This window comes from Lithobates pipiens, unplaced genomic scaffold (assembly GCF_037356315.1).
Source record: "Lithobates pipiens isolate NorthernLeopardFrog02 unplaced genomic scaffold, aLitPip1_a1.2 Scaffold_30, whole genome shotgun sequence".
NCBI lineage: Eukaryota > Metazoa > Chordata > Amphibia > Anura > Ranidae > Lithobates > Lithobates pipiens.
The window spans coordinates 173461885-173477933 of NW_027507791.1; the positions used below are offsets into that span (position 1 = coordinate 173461885).

Below are 16049 nucleotides of genomic sequence, written 5' to 3' on the forward strand. Positions count from 1 at the left end.
AGCACTTTTTATTTCGAACGTTCGAGTCCCATAGACTTTAATGGGGTTCTAAAGTTCACACAAATTTTCGGTCCGTTCAAAAGTTCTGGTGCGAACCGAACCGGGAAGTGTTGGGCTCATCCCTATTCAGGGTGACTTGGCCGTAGGCGATCTTTCTGGCCACTCTCAACCCTCTTGACAAATGCCAAGATGGTCACCTTGGCAAACAAGCAGAAAAATAAAAGAGGTCGTCGACGCCAACGCCATATTAAAAAAAAGCCTACGGCACCTGGTATTCCCAGGCGGTCTCCCATCGAGGTACTAACCAGTTCCGACCCTGCTTAGCATCCGAGATCGGGCGCATTCAGGGTGACTTGGCTGTAGGCAAACTTCCTGGCCAGTCTCAACCCTCTTGACACACACCAAGATGGTCACCTCGGCAAACAAGCAGAAAAATAAAACAGGTCATCGACACCAATAACATATAAAAAAAAGCCAACGACACCTGGTATTCCCAGGCGGTCTCCCATCTAGGTACTAACCATGCCCGACCCTGCTTAGCATCCGAGATCAGATGAGATCAGAAGCATTCAGGGTGAAGTGGACGCACGGGTCGGGCGGTGTGGAAGCCCGACCCGTCAATATGTCGGCTGCTATAACAATCCGCTCATCCCGGATGGTTGGCCATTTGCAGCATTTCGCTGCTTCACAGCTATTAATTCTCATGCTGTGATTCCCGCAAGCCTAATGAATGCCCGCAGTGGCGTCAAGGTTGCCATGGAAACGGAGCCTCCGCCGCGGGGCATCCTGGGGTTTGTAGGCTCCACCACTCGGCGCGCATGCGCAGCGCTGCTTCTCAGTCCGCTTTCACTCGGCGTGCGTGATGTGACGCCGAGTGAATGGGAAATAAATAGAACGCCCACATTGCGAGCCTGTGCTGGCTCTGCAAGGACGCTGTCGTTTGGATAGTACCATTTAAGGTTAGTTAAGGGTTTTAGATTTGGATTGCTCCACTCCTTCCATATCTCTTTTCCCCATATCCTAAATGTTTGAGTTTTAAACTCCATCTATTCGTATTTACATCCAATAGGATCGGTCTGAATCTTCTACAAGACCTCGCTGCATACCTGACCCACTGATAGACTTTTCCAGCTGTAATGTGTACTAGACTGGATTAGTGTGGAGTACCTGTATTTTCAATTTTTGTTGGTAGTAGGTAAGCCCCTTTGATAATTATTAAAGGGGAGGGCCACCCTGAAAAACAAAAAAATGTTAAAAATTACAAAAAATCTAAAAAAAAAAAAAATGAAAAAAATATTTTTTTTTTACTTACCAGAAATGCCTGTTGCTAGGCACTTTATCCTAATCTTCCTCTTCCTCCTCCGCGGAGATCTTCTGTCTTCTCTCTTCGTCGCGGCGTCTTCTGGGTAATGAGTCGCGCTGTGTTCTGGGAACTGTGTTCCAGAACACAGCGCGTCCCATTCAGAAAGCGCTGCGGGACTCGCGTATGCGCAGTAGCTGCGGGACGCGCGCATGCGCAGTAGGAAACGGGCAGTGAAGCCATAAGGCTCCGCTGCCTGTTTCCCTTACAAGGGATGGCGGCGCCGGGACCCGAGAGCCGAGGGACGGGTCGGCCTCGGGCGGCCGACATCGCGGGCGCCCTGGACAGGTGAGTGTGTTTATTAAGTCAACAGCTGCAGTGTTTGCAGCTGCTGACTTTTTTTTTTTTTTTTTTATAACCGGCCCTCCGCTTTAAGTCAAGTAGAGCACAGTTGCCACATCTATATTAAGACAGAGGCACCAACTTAGTTTTTGCCTGTAGTTTTGAAGTTAAAATTTATTCATCTTTATGGTTAAATTTATATATATTTAATTTTGTTAATGAGACCTCTTTTTTATTAATATATTTAGGTTACTATACTCAAACTTTATCGTCTATAAGTAATTTCCCATCCTCTTTATTGGCACTTAGTCCTATGTCTGATACTTATTAAAGATCCATTTGTTCAGGTAGGTATTTAAAGACCCATGCAACATTTTTCTTCAGTTACTCAGCCCTTACTCGGGGCCAAATGGACCTCATATATTCCAACATTAGTGGGCAACGGTCCATTTTATCTATCCCCTGCAGCCACCATTCTGGGATCTTCTAACTGGTCCGCTTCTCATGTCCAAAAGGCTTCTCTAATCGATTGCCGTGGCAGGGCCCCTAGTTAGGGGTAGGTATACACATATATATTTTCAATCATATAAAAAGTTTTTTGTTTTTAAATTTATCTTATCTTTCTAACAATAAGCTCTGTCTTAATTTCCTAATCTATTGTCAATATGGAGGGTTTGGGCTGCACTGGGTTCCGAGACTCATTTCACAGTTTGTTTTGCTTTGTTTACAGTGAATCTTTCATTTGTTGCAACCACTTGACGTTAATTATTGGCTCCCCTGAAGAAGCCTTTGTTTAGGCGAAACATGTTGGGACTCCATCTGATTAGCCGAATGCAACTTCAATTGAATTGAACGATTGAATTTGGATACCTAATTTTGAATTATCAAAGTGGTTTATTTGCTACCTTGAATACTTGTTTTGTATTTTATAGAATTATGTTTAATTAATTAATAAATAAAAATCTTTTTCTACTTTTACTATAAGTCATACTATCTGTGTCTTTGCACCCCCCAATTGGGGTCTTCTTTAAAAACAAGTGACTAGCACCGCAATAATCCTGTTTTGTCCTCCTTTACTAAGATGTGAACCCAGTCGGAGCAGTTGCAATTCATGGGCAAACACTGCCCTCCAGAGGCCAATTATGGCAGGACTGTCAGAGATATTTAGCCTGGGGGAGGAGACGCCCCAAAGATGCTGATTGGTCCACAGGCAAAGGTGGGTGGGCAATGGAAAGTGGTGTGGCTGAGGTGTGTTTATCAAAAAGGGTTTCATCAAAGAGAGCTGCCTCTCATTCCATCATGAGGCTCAACCACGAAGATCTGCTAAGTATACTGCTTGTATTGCATTCTGATTGTATGCTGTACTCTTGTAACTTCTATTGATACCTTATGCAAACTTTCTTATTTCCTTGGGAAATAAAAGAGATTTGATTGATCCTAGAACGTGTATTTGGTTTCATAGCTAATTGTTACAGTATTGTGACATTAACGATAGCATGTGCTCAGAGTATAGATAGACTAACTAATCTATAGGGACTAGACAAAGTAATACATAACTGATGATAATAATAGGTTGTATTTATCAGTTACTTCATTTGGCACCCCAGAAAGGCGTGTAGAAGGTATTTTTACACAGAATCCACAAAAACCTAAGGTATTTTTGTTTCTGAGTCCCTGTAAGCACAGATCCTCAAAGACACCCAGAACTGAAAATCATCTCTAGTGTGATTGGCGCTGGCTCGCGAAATCTGAAACCATGCTTGGATGAGCATGAAAATTCTGTGAGATATTTCACCGGTGAAACGGACGCGTAGAACCTGGTGAGAACTGTGGCTGATATATGTATGTACGATAATGTTGTATTGTGCTGCAGACCTGTAACCAGAGGGCAAATTGGCGCACTGGCGAGATAGGGACTGATCATCCCTGGTTATGTGATATAACTGCAGATTGACAGGATAACCATACAATTTTGAGGGAAAAGTGGAAATCTGTCCCAATAGAAATTCCCTGTGGCCTGCAATTGGAAAGGAGAGCATTGAGTAAGAGTGTGTTCTCCTGAAGAAATTTGTGGTTAAACGGATTTGTATTTGTTTTTTTTTTTGTTTTTTTTCCTTTTGCGTTTTTTTTGTGTTTGGTGTGGGACTACAGATGAAAGCTAGCTTCTAAACAGCTTCATCTGTGTCTTTGTGTGTGCTTGGTATCTGTTCGTCTAGTGTATTGCTAATGCAAAGTGTTGGTTAGAGATTGACAGGAATTACCATACATCTTTGAGGAAAAAGGAAAAAAAGCGGGGGAAATATAGGTTTTTTATTTCTACCCACGTGAAAGTGAAATAGCTCTGGTAAGATGGCCTGCAACCTAAGGCATTGATAAAGAGTGTACCTTGTGTCTTGTATGCTGTAGAACCACAAGTCACTGTAGATTTAAACGGTTCGTATCTGTTTTTTTTTTTTGTTTTTGTTTGTTGGTGGGACTATAGGTGAAAGCTAGCTTTTAAACAGCGGTATCTGTGTCTTTGTGGGGGTTGTCTATCTGTCCGTCTGCGTCTATTGTCTAAGCAACTGGTTGAACAACTTTAGTGTGGGTAGGCTAAGTAGCCCATCAATGGAAGCCATTGAAGGTTTCATTAGCAAGCATAGTGGTAGTATATCTCAATCTACACAAGAGAGTCATTTAACACACCAATTTGGTGAACTTTTGAGACAATGTAATACACATAACGATCTCATAAGTAATAAGTCAAAGAGAGGCCGGAAACAGAGAATGGCCAATGCATGTTAGTGAGAATGAAAGAAATTGCGGAACAAAAAGAATTAGAATGGTTTGCTGAAAGAGAACAAGTAATGGAACAGATAAGAATTATATTAATGGGGATTGAAAAGGCTGATGCAGATGCTCGTAATCGGATTGAACAGTTAGTGACTGAGAAATGTGTATTGCAACAGAGATTAGATCAATTAGAACAAACGTGCAAATTAAGAGAAAGTTGCATTGCCTCTTTGAATCAAAGGGATGCTGATCATTTTCAGGTTATCACAATGCTTAAGGCACAAGTAGCCATAATGGAGTTATCCTCCAAATGTGCAATGGTGGAGGTACCCTCCGCACATGCTCATTGTACAGAAAAGCTAGAAGTGAAACATGAAGAAAACCCATATGCTATTATCACTGCAAATGATATTACTGTGATGGGAATCGATCTGGAAGAGGCAAATAAAGGTGGGATAACTGCACTTGAAATTGATTCAGGAGTTGAAACCATGAAAACTTCTGATGACTCCTCAGACGATGAAAGTGTAAAGTCTGGTCATTCCAATCGCAGTAATATTATCCAGCAATGTGGGTTTCCAGCGCCATATGCTCAAAGAAGGGCCTATGCAGGGAAACCAGAGCTAAAATATTTTTTGTGTAAAAGGGGGGGGGGTCACATTTCAAAATATTGTTGGGCGGCGAATAATGATATCAAAAGGAGATCATACCCGAAAACGACCGCAAGGCATTATGTGTGTTATTCAGCCAGGTGGGGTAGCCATCCAAAGCATGGAACCCATAGTAATCAAACCCATTTCCCATGTAAAACCCAAATGCGGGGTCTACAAACTGAAAAGCAATATGTAGGACAGTTACGTAAAGTCAAAATGGAGGTAGACGCATGGTTATTCAAATATAGCACTGGGGGAAACAATGTTAGCAGAACGGCATGGTAAGAATATTCTGATCAATGTTTCCCTGCTATGAAAAAAGGTTTAATGTGAGTTTCAGGTTCAGAGTATGATAGAGGACCTTGATATAAATATACATTTTTTGTATTTTCAGGGATAAACCTCTGAATTGGTATTGTGTTTTTTTTTTTTGTGCGGTTAAAAGATGTTTCTGTTATGAGTATTGTTTTTTTGTGTTTCTTTACTCTTCTCTTATTTTCAGTCTTAGTAAACTTTTCCTGGGTAATATCCAATACTGCTGCTTAATATAATAATTGTGTGTAATCACTGTCTGTGTGTTCCTTTTCCAGAGACCAGGGAAGAAGTTAAACTGGTTTGGATACTGACATTTGCATTTGTTTGCAGGTCTGTCAAAGTGATAACCACAGTGGTAAAATATAGCAGAACAGGGGTTAGGTTATTGTAAAGGCATAATCGATTATCACACGGTACCATGAGCTCATTAGTTAGTAATTGTTTGCAAACAATGAAAAATAAATAGTACTAAAGAGTTATAAATGAAGCTACAATGTTGTGATTAGATACATATGCTTTGTTTTGTTTTTGTTTTTTTGTTTTCCCCATTAACTAATTGTATTTCAGATCGGAATGAGCACTCTTCTCAGGAGAAAAGTCCATGGATGTTGTTAACTAAAAGTTGAGTGTTTGTCATTGTTTTATGGTGGTTGTCTTGTCATGTTGTTTGTGTGATCATGGCCAGATTTTAAATTTTTCTACATTTTTTTTTTCTCTAAATTTTTTTGATATTGGTTTAGTCGTCTATTTTTTTTTTTTTTGTTCAGGTGGAAAAAGTATTAGGTTTAATCCACCTGAAGGGGGGGTGGGGGTAATTGACAATGCCCTCAGTTAGAACCAGTCTAGCCGCTGGAGTGTTTTCTTTGTTATATTTTCATTCAGGTGGAAAAGAGTTCCAAAAGGTTTAGGCTTTGTCCACCTGAAAAGGAGTAGTGCATACATCCTAAAGATAGAGATAAATGCATTGTCTTTGTAGCTTGTAAAATTTGAAGTTTTTGAGAAGCAACACTGACGTTCAGTTTTAAACATTTTTGATCATACCATGGGGATCCATTTTACAGTGGGTTCAGCCTAAAGAGGTCATGGTTGTTTGGATAGTTTGGTCAAAGTTGCAGAAGCCAGGAATACTAAGGTCCTGGGTTCCAAGGAGGGAACTATAAGTAAACATGGTAAGCGAGCAGATATTGTGGATAAGAATTTGATACTGCTCTTGTTTTTCACTTCCAGAATCCTGGTGGAGCGAGAATTGGAGAGGCTTCCGGAACATGGATGACAGATGATCATCTGGTTGGCAGTTTGTCTGTGCCACACCACACCGCAAATTTGTTCTGATAAACATCAGGAGAGGAAAAAAAACTGAAAGATTCAGATTAATACTTTTTTGTTTTGTGGTGCGAGTGCTGAATCTGAAACAACAGAGCTTGTGAAATATTTTTGCTGAAGTCTCTCCTGATGAATGCAAACATGTTATTAATAATGTGCAATGGGTTGGAGGTTGGGGAAGGAATATGACACATCCAATCCGTCAGAACATGAAAATGTAAAATATGTGTTTTTTTGTTGGAAGGAGGAATTAAATAAAGGAAGGTTTTAACATATGACATGTATTGATGTAACGGAGTTAATATAGTGCAGGTACTCAGGAGGCAGGCTGGCACTTATGCATAATAAGGTAGCTGTTGGCCAGACTAAAGGGTGCCAGGTGACACATCAATGGGGTGAAAACTTCCTCGTAGGGGTGGTGTCTCAATCCTAGCGGTCCTAGAGAGAAGCTTTCGGTTACTGGACATGCAGGACACCAGAACTAGACATGGGGAAGATACGCCCGGTTGGTGTCTCACCTGAGAAGTTGAAACCCTGCACAGATAATGCCAGTGAATACACACAGGAGCATGCTCCGTTAAAATAAAGGGAACAAACGCTGGCTACCAGGGTACCGTATGACTTCACCACATGGCACTGCAACATCTCACTGTGGTTGCTAAAAACCTATCACCCTATATGTGCTGAGTATACACTGAATCAAGTGTGGTCATTGTACCAGTGACTTACTCCCAGAGATGCGATGAAGTCCATGCAGGATGCTTATTTCTGAGGAGTAACCCGAAAGAGGAGGGATGTATTCAGCACTATATTGGAGGGAAATAATAGCTGGGATGGGTGTTGTCAATGGAGTGGACATCGGCCTCCTGAGGAACAAACTGACAGCCATAGCTTCAGAGAAGGAGCGTGACTTTGTTACCCAGAGAGATTGGTGGCGTCCTTAATACCATTCAACAAAGTCACAGAAACACCCAAGTTAGAGTGGCTCTGGATTTTGTCAACCATGTTGAGAGGTTGGTAGAGAGGACAGAAACCTGTCATTGGCTCTGGCGCACACTCTGTGGCAGGTGGAAATATCAGCCAACATCAAGCTGATTGTACCATCTCTGTATGAGGGGCAGAGGCCTGATGAGTTAGCATCACCGCTCAGTAAGATTTTGCCAAAACACTTTGCTTACACTAATGCAAAGTAGTGGTCGAATGCCTGTATGGGCTGTACTAAGTTGGATTGTGAAAGGTGTTATGCTGTATGTTCCCATATACAGAAGTGCAGACTCGGTCTGTATATTTGGTGGCATCAATGGGCTTACTGACTGGGGATTCTATCTTGTTGCATTTGAGGCTATATCACACATGTGATCAGAGAAGATGAAAGCTGGAGGCAGGTTGATATTTCCCTTTGTCGGAAGCATGACCATGATGTCCTTTGTATGCCAGCTCAATACATGGGGATGAACGAATAACGTTGGGAAGTTATTTCTCTCTGTGTTCTGGATGGAGAGATCATTGCTGGGAAGGAGGCACCCGGGTATTATTTAGGACATAGGCGAGTTTGTTTCTTTGTCCTAAAGAATACCGGTGTAGTGTTAGTCATGGAACTAGAGGGTTCCTTGAACCTGACCATAGGTAGAGGTGCATGGTATACCATGGGCATGATCTCTGAAATCCAGGCACAGGGGTGGAATTGTGTGGGTTTGGTCATTGTTGTAAATTTATATGTGTAGTTAAGCGATATTTATCTAGAAGGGTCTCCCATTTGTCTATGCAAGTTGAGGGACGATTTGACGGCAGGCTCTCTGTGTACAAGTTAGAGACTTTGCTGCTAAGTCAGAGCCCTGCAACACCGCTGTGAGCAAGTTTGCCGAATCACGACCCATATATACAGTAAGAGGTTATAGGAGGTTGGGAGTGGGGTGCATAATTGGAGGGGACACATATGTATGTATATATTATGGTAATAAGTTGATTTATTTTGTGGTAGAGTGTGACCTATGGGTATTGTAGGCTAGTATTATTGGCAAGAAAGGCCCTCCTCAAGACTCTGTATTTGATAGCTGGTTGATATGTTACTCTGAGCGTATGCTGGTGAATGGTGAGTGAATGGACATCCCTTGTCTGTACTGCATCCTGTCCTGAAGATACCAGAAAGGAGAAGATACCAAAGATACAGAAGGGTGACAGGGAAGCTGTCGCTGAAGAAGGATGGTGGTATGTCACTCAGTAGCAAAGCAGCACAACGCGGTAAGACCATTATGGACTGTTCCATGGGAGATGTCTCTGGTGCACATGTTGAAAACCACCACATGTTACACAAGCTAAGGAACAGGTACTGGTTCGGAAGCACATGTTGAAGAACCACACACGTTAAGACAGTTATGGACTTTTCAATAGGAGCCGTGTCTGAAGAAGGGTGGTATGCGCCTTTTAGGAGCAAAGCGGAATATATATTGGAATTGAACATGATACATCTAAAGTTTCTACATATCTGTTGGTACAACCAAGCACCAAACACAATCTGCATTGCAGAATGAGTTCTATTTAGCCCACCTGGTGTGCACGAAGCTTCAAAGAGATTTAGGACAATGAGGGCTCCGGTCTGTCTGTAAGGACAAAAAGGGACCTAATGAGCGAGAAGGGCGTCCGAGATCGAATCACAAGATGTGAACCCAAAAGAAAGAGAAAAAATCAGGCAGAGCAAAAAATTATCAAGGCACCTCATCCCAAAATGGTCAGATAAAAAAAGTAAAGGAGGACAAAACGGGATTATTGCGGTGCTAGTCACTTGTTTTTAAAGAAGACCCCAATTGGGGGGTGCAAAGACACAGATAGTATGACTTATAGTAAAAGTAGAAAAAGATTTTTATTTATTAATTAATTAAACATAATTCTTTAAAATACAAAACAAGTATTCAAGGTAGCAAATAAACCACTTTGATAATTCAAAATTAGGTATCCAATTCAATTGAAGTTGCATTTGGCTAATCAGATGAAGTCCCAACATGTTTCGCCTAAACAAAGGCTTCTTCAGGGGAGCCAATAATTAACGTCAAGTGGTTGCAACAAATGAAAGATTCACTGTAAACAAAGCAAAACAAACTGTAAAATGAGTCTCGGAACCCAGTGTAGCCCAAACCCTCCATATTGACAATAGATTAGGAAATTAAGACAGAGCTTATTGTTAGAAAGATAAGATAAATTTAAAAACAAAAAACTTTTTATATGATTGAAAATATATATGTGTATACCTACCCCTAACTAGGGGCCCTGCCACGGCAATCGATTAGAGAAGCCTTTTGGACATGAGAAGTGGACCAGTTAGGAGACTCCCAAATGGTGGCTGCAGGGGATAGATAAACCCCCGACCATTACTGCAAGGCATCCCATATAGCCAATACTTACGTCTCCGTCGAAATTGTACCCAAGATCAGGACTTCCAACAGGCCGCAAGAGATCTGTTTATCAGATTAAATCAGCGGGGTTATAGTAAATTAATGCTTAAACGTACCTTCAACAGAGTAACTAAACTCAATAGAAATGATCTAATTTATCCAAAACCAAAGTTCACCACCAATTCACCCATACGCATAATTACTCAATACTCTCGGTAGCATAATCATATGAAGGAAATTCTTACCAAGTATTGGCCTTTACTTTTGGCCGATCAAACCATTCAAAAATACATTAAACCATACCCCCAACTTACCTATCGAAGATCTCAATCCATGAAAGACAGATTAGTAACCAGCCATTTTGATACGCGGCAATCCACCAAACCTACACGCAGTGGTACATACCCTTGCGGTCATTGCGATGTATGCCGCTTTGTCTCTAATTCTTCAAACACCACATTACCCAATGGTTCTTGCCACACTATTAAACATAATGTGACCTGCAAAACGGTAGGAGTAGTCTACTTGGCAAGCTGCTCCTGCGGCTGTTTTTATATCGGAAAAACCAAACGTCCAATCTTCAAACGGATCAGAGATCACATGTTACCACTATTTAAATGGTTATGTACTACAGCCTTGAACAGACATATAGGCCATTTTCATAATTTTGACCCCAACGTTGTGCACTTTTCTGCCCTTAAACATATACCCCTTCATGTTCGAGGGGGTGAAAGCGACACCCGTCTCTTACAACTTTAAACTAAATGGATATACACCCTGGAGGCCACAAGACATCCAGGATTAAACATACATAACATTTAAACACTTTCTCTAAGCAACTTTGAAATAAAACCCGAATTTCATCAAACCTATAACCAGTTCTCTCCACTGACTGCTATCTGGTTCTCTTTATCTTATTGTTTTATAATAATCTCTTTTTCTCCCCTCTTCTTCCCGTTCCCCATCTTTTTTCCCCCAATTCCGCTTTTTTAATGATATCAAAGTTATAACAAACATTGCTATATAACTCTACATTGATATTTAGAATGTCAATTATCATTGTTAGTGTTTTAACCCTTTTTTTTTTGCTGTATTTCACCATTGATGTTCATACGCTGATTAAAATTGGTGTTTTTTTTTATTTAAATATTTAAATATTACAAGTTTTATTTTATATTAATTATTTCATAATTATATTCAATTATAAGTATATTTGATTATATACGTATTTCTCACATCATCATACTGTAATCACATTTAAAATTCCTCCATCTATTGCTTGTGTTACTGTGTTGGGTTTGGACAAATGCCAATATGGTCACCTCGGCAAATAAGCAGAAAAATGAAACAGGTCGTCAACGCCAACAACATATTAAAAAAAAGCCTACAGCACCTGGTATTTCCAGGCAGTCTCCCATCCAGGTACTAACCAGGCCCGACCCTGATTAGCATCCGAGATCAGGGCGAGATCGAGCACATTCAGGGTGATGTAGCTGGCCCCTCTCAACCCTCTTGACAAATGCCTAGATGGTCACCTCGGCAAACAAGCAGAAAAATAAAACAGGTCGTCAACACCAACATATTAAAAAAAAAAAACGCACTTGGTTTTCTCAGGCGGTCTCCTATCCAGGTACTATCCAAGCCCGCCCTGCTTAGCATCTGAGATCAGACGAGCTCGGGCGCATTCAGGGTGAAGTGGCTGTAGGCGATCTTGCTGGCCACTCTCAACCCTCTTGACAAACGCCAAGATGATCACCTCGGTAAACAAGCAGAAAAATAAAACAGGTCGTCGACGCCAACACCATATTAAGAAAAAGCCTACGGCACCTGGTATTCCCAGGTGGTCTCCCATCCAGGTACTAACCAGGTCCGACCCTGCTTAGCATCCTAGATCAGACGAGATCAGGTGCACTCAGGGTAATGTGGCCGTAGGTGATCTTGCTGGCCACTCTCAACCCTCTTGACAAACACCAAGATGGTCACCTCGGCAAACAAGCATAAAAATAAAACGGTCAAGTATCATGCTAATGGGGGTGTGGCCTAAAGGAGGAGGGTGTGTGTGTGTGAGTGAGCTGGTGTCTCGCTCTTCTCTCTGTGCTCTGTTCTTCTGAAATGAGCGGCTCCCCCCCTCCCCGATCCATTCAAACCCCTGACTGCCAGAAGCCTGCAAAACACTCATGTGCGACTCCCTCCCCTTCCCTCCCTCTATTCGCCTATAGGCCGAGCGGTGGGAGTTTGGAGCTGGTCGGCGGACAAGAAGAGACCTGTGGTCGGCATGGGGCAGCGCTCTGCTCTCTCCCCTGTTTCCCGTGGAGGTGATCCGACGTGGAGTGCCGAGGAAATCTGAGACCGGAGGTAGTGGGAGGAGGTAGCGTCCTCGCCGCATCACACATACACTGCAACAACCGTCAGGAGAGGAGGGGAGCCTGGCACAAGAAGGAGCCGATGGGAGAGAAGTACTCCCACAACCAGGGTGGTGAGTGACAGCTGAGTGACTATGCTGCTGAACTGAGTACTGTGTATTGTGGAGAACTATTGAGCAGTCCCACGACCTCCCACCCTTTATCTTTGCCTCCCTGACATCTCTCCTCTGTTCCAGACTGGATGTTAGACTGTTAGGGCACAGAGGAGAGGCACTGTGTTAAAAAAAAAATCCCTGCTAAAAATCTGGAACTGGTAGATGCTATTTTGGTGGCGACAGACTCTGTTAAAGAGCCTGCTCCCCTCCAGACTACCTGGTGGAACTGACATTACTTGGATATAACTGGACTCAGTGTTCTTTTTTTTACAATTTGACAGCTTGATAATCCTGGCACAATCCACAACCCAACTGGCTATTAAACTGCACTAGTGGACAATCTGCAACTGAACCGGATAGGCTCCTATGCACCTAGGGGGAGGACAAACTTGAGCAGAGATAACTGATATATTATATTCTCTCCCCCCTGTGTTGGCAAAAGGGAAGAGAAGGGGAAAGGAAGGGAAAATCTCCCCCCTCCCTATTTTTTTTTCTTTTTTCTTTTTTTTTAGTAGATGCGTGACGGGTGACGGGCGACGGGGAGAGGGAGAGGGGTAACTGGCGTACTGTTTTGGTTGGGAAGAAAAGGGTGCATTTTCCTTTGCGCCAGGTATTGCCTACAGACACCATCATGCCATCGCATAGGACGACCAAGGCAAGCCAAGGGGCCACGGCCCATAATTCTGGTCAGGTGCCTAACCAAACCCCACCGAAAAATAGTCAACAGGGTCAGAAAACCCAGACCAACAGGCTATCAGGAGTTACGGGGGCTAGGAGAAGCCATGGGCCGAGCCACCCCCCGACAACAACAGACGGGAGTGAGGTTGGGGAGTGACCCCAGGGCCAGACCACTGACGTAGGCCTGGTTGGGCTACCTGGGGTGGGGCCTCAAGGGGAGTCGGTAGCTGAACCTGAGCCATTGTTAATAGAGGTACTAGTGGCAGTTAACTCTTGCAGGGAATCCCTAGGTTGAATGAGTACTCAACTTATAACTATCCAGGAGGAGCTTTCATATGTTAGGCAAGATATTCAAAAAGTACAGGAAAGAACTACAGCTTTAGAGGACCGGGTAGGTCGGGTCGAGGACGACCTGGCCCCCCTTATACGGGAGATTAGGTCCATGCAAGAACAGTTAATTAAACAGGAAAACAAACTGGACGAAATGGAGAACAAGATGAGAAGAAAGAACATTCGAATAGTTGGTCTTCCAGAACATAGCGAAGGCCCACACCCTGCAGCTTTCCTAAAAAAATGGCTAAGTGATACATTTGGACAGGGCACTCTCTCCCCACTCTTTGCTATCGAGAGAGCGCAGAGAGTCCCTGCAAGACCTCCACAAGCAGGAGCCCCCCCAAGACCGTTTTTGGCCAAACTATTGTTCTACAAAGACAAGGAGACTATCGCACGAAAAGCTAGAGAAATGGGCAAGATTGTGTACAATGGCCCTCGTGTATCGATCTTCCCGGATTTCTACCCAGACCTTCAAAAAAGGAGAGCCAAATTCGGGGAAGTGAAGCGGAAACTTCGTCAAGCAAATGTTACTTACGCACTACTCTATCCAGCAAGATTATGGCTTAATTCCCCCGAAGGGGCTATCATTTTTGATACCCCTAGAGGAACTGAGGACTGGTTGGCAACCTATAGCCAGACAGTACACTGATATTGGACCGCTATGCCTTCCCCCCCCCCCTTTTTTTTCCCCTGGTCTTGTCCTTCACTTCTTTTGAGGGGGAAAAGGGAAGGGAAAAAATGGAATATGTATCCACTTTGTCTTACCGGAGGGGGGCGATGTTATTGCTTCCTCCTCATTAGAGAGAGGGAGCTGAGCTTAGAGAGGGGAGAGTGAGACACGGAGGGAGGGGAACGGATCACACGATATCCCCTATTATGGGGGAGTTAGTGGGTTGTCTTCTTCCTATATTTGCTGTATTGTTTTTGTTTTGTGTTGGTTGTTTTTTTTTCTTTTGGGGATTTTTGGGGGGGGGAGGGGGAAGGGAGGGAATAAAAAGATTAATGTGGAACGTTTTGAGATGTGTATGGGAAGGTCACATTAGAAGGCCCCAAGTTGTGCCTAGAGAGGCAATGAGAGGAACGCAAGAGATGGGTAATTGGTATGATTGGAGGGATGTGAGTGTAACTCACGTAATTTACGTAACTCACGTAAGAACTAGTCGGTATGCAAGTAGTAGGGATGATGGGAAGACAAATACTCGAAGGAGTGGAGCACTATATAAGCCACACTTAATCACAGTGAAACAACACGTAAAAGGCACTCACAAAAGTTTAATAGAATTAAAAAACAAAGGTGTGATACACAAACTCTATAATATGTACAAGCACTATAAACATTAATGAGTGAAACCACATTGTTAAAAAGGGGAAGATTTACCTTATACTCTTGGAATGTTAGAGGTTTGGGAGACCTAAGGAAAAAGGCAGCGGTTATGTTAATGGCTAAGGGGCCACGTTTCTTTGCCTGCAGGAGATGCACCTCACCAACGCCTCTATTCCACAACTGGGCTGGGGCGAGTTTCCCCTTCAATACCACTCAGTCCACACCTCCTTCTCCAGGGGGGTTAGTACTTTGATTAGAGCAGGGACTCCATTTAATTGCCTCCAATCCAAGATAGACGAGCAGGGGAGATATATTTTTTTATATTGTAAAATCGAGGATAAGATACTGATCCTGGCTAATGTGTATATACCACCACCTTCTTTTACAGATATTCTATATGAATTGGTCGTGTTTGCGTTGGATAAACCGGGAATCCCATTAATAGTAATGGGAGATTTTAATATGGTCATTGACAAAACAATCGATAGGTTCCCCCATGTAATACAACAGAGAGGCATAATCGAGAGTCGCCTATCTCAGTTTATGGGAGAATTGGGCCTGAAGGACCTCTGGAGAATTCAGAACCCAAAAGCCCGGTCCTTCTCATGTTTCTTCACCACACACTCAACCCTGTCAAGGATAGATATGATTATGGGAAATGACGAAGCATCTGCATTAGTAAACAAGATAAAGTATCTGCCAAGAAGTCTCTCTGACCATTCAGCAATGATGGCCATTCTAGATATAGAGGAGAGTAAACAGTGCCGGGAGTGGAGGATTAGCCCCTACTGGTTGGAGCTCATGGGGGAACCAAATGAAGTACTCATTGCACTGAGAGAATATGTAGACTTGAACATAGGTACGGCCTCGCCAGGGATTGTATGGGACACATTGAAGGCCTACCTTAGAGACCTATTGATACAGCAGATCTCTAAAATTAAAAAACAATCAAGAGAAAAGGAAGAACATGCCTCAACAAGGGTGGTACATTTAGAAGATCAGTACATCAAGGATCCAACACCTGATAATTTGGGGCTATGGTTAAAGGCCCAGCAGGAATATCGCCTTATAATGCTAGGAAAAGCTGAAAATAAATATATTT

General features: G+C 42.8%; 3 pseudogenes; all 3 read right to left on the reverse strand.

Annotated features, from left to right (window-relative positions):
- Positions 1-256: 256 nt before the first annotated feature.
- Positions 257-365, reverse strand: LOC143949732 (5S ribosomal RNA; annotated as a pseudogene).
- Positions 366-472: 107 nt separating this feature from the next.
- Positions 473-591, reverse strand: LOC143949172 (5S ribosomal RNA; annotated as a pseudogene).
- Positions 592-11909: 11318 nt separating this feature from the next.
- Positions 11910-12028, reverse strand: LOC143945755 (5S ribosomal RNA; annotated as a pseudogene).
- Positions 12029-16049: the final 4021 nt, after the last annotated feature.